We start from the raw sequence: 1,610 nt of genomic DNA, 5'->3' as shown, positions 1-1,610 counted from the left end.
CCAATGTTGCAAAGCCCAAACCAATGCCAATACCTCTTTTTCACAAGGAGTAAATACTTGTTCTGCTCTGTTCAACATCTTAGAGTCATATGCCACTGCTTGAAGACCTGTGCCAGGGTCTTGGCTTAAGCCAGCACTCATTCCAGTGCTGGTAGTAGCTAACTGAAGTACGAAAAGTTGTCCTACCTTTGGGTATGCTAAGCTGGGGCTTGTGTTAATGCCTTTTTAAGCTGAATAAAAGCTTCCTGTTGTTCTAATCCTCTTTCCCATTTATTGCCTTTCTTTAATAATGGATACAGTGAACTGGCCTTTTCTGCATAATTTTCTATGAAATCTCTTGAGAAATTTGTCAATCCCCAAAATGACCTTTAGGTGGATACATCTGCTGGAGCTGGTAACTTTGGTAACAATTCCATCTTTTGGTTATCTGGTGACCATCCCTCCTGTCCTAGCGTATCCCAGATAATTTACTTGCTGCCGGCATATTTGAGCTTTCTCTGGACTAACCTTAAACCCAGTTTCTTTTATCTTTTGTAAAACATGATCTAATATTTCCAAGTTTTCCTCCTTAGTTACCATCAAAGTACGGTATGATGTTATCCTGATTAGGTATCTTATTTACATGCCTATGACAAACAGCAGGGCTATTATGGAATCCTTGGGGGGGTCTGACGAAAACAGAGCTGTCTTCCTTGAATGTAAAGGCAAATTTGTCCCAGGAGTCTGGCTGTGAATACATTGGCTAAATCAAAGATGGTGAACCATTGTGCTCCTCCCATAAGAGAAGCAATTACTTCTGAATATTTTACTACCACTGGAGCAGTCATTGGAGTTACCTTATTAGGGCGTCTAAGACTGATGGTTAACCTCCAAGTCTTGCTGTCTGCTTTCAAAACAGGACAAATGGCTGCCTCGCTTATACTCTGTTGTTCCACTGTAACTCCCTGCTCTAAAAGTCCTTGAATAGTTTTCATTAAACCAGGTTCTGCTTCCTTAGGCTATTTATGTTGTCTCTGCAGTTGGGGATTGAGTTCTGTAATTAATACCTCTGCATCAATTTTTCCACATTCTGCCTTATTTGTAGCCCAGACCTTGTTATGTTTTTCTGCAATTTCCAATACTTTTACTGGCCAATCAGGCCATTTCATTTTCTCACTGGCCTTTGCAGCAACTGGCCTATACCCTGCTTCAGTAACAACTGGTTATTCTACAGCTTTGATTCTGTCAGAAGGCATTTCCCAGAAATCCTTATTTACTAAATCTACTAAAATCCAAAATATTTCAATACATTCATTCCTCTTATCCCATTACTGTCAAGATTCGTTAAACCAAACTGCTCCTTTCCTAGTTTTGTTCCTAGCTGGAAATAAATTGGAGCACTAAATGGTACCCCATTTTCTGCTTCATTAAATCCTTGTAATTTCCTTGTTAGGGTTACGGGGGTCCAAATATGTTTGTATTCTCTGTATTTATGTAAGCAGAGTCAGGATGAGCTCTACCCTGACATCTGGTGGTGAATTGTGGTGAGTTGTGGAAAAGAACTTCAGGGGCTGGTCTTGTTTGCATAGGCACACCCACCCCGCCTAGCATGAGCCCACAGCTGCCCAAAT

Source organism: Chelonoidis abingdonii, chromosome 1 (assembly GCF_003597395.2).
Source record: "Chelonoidis abingdonii isolate Lonesome George chromosome 1, CheloAbing_2.0, whole genome shotgun sequence".
In the NCBI taxonomy this organism is placed as follows: Eukaryota; Metazoa; Chordata; order Testudines; family Testudinidae; genus Chelonoidis; species Chelonoidis abingdonii.
The sequence above is the reverse complement of the archived record's forward strand: the minus strand, read 5'-3'. Positions refer to the sequence as shown.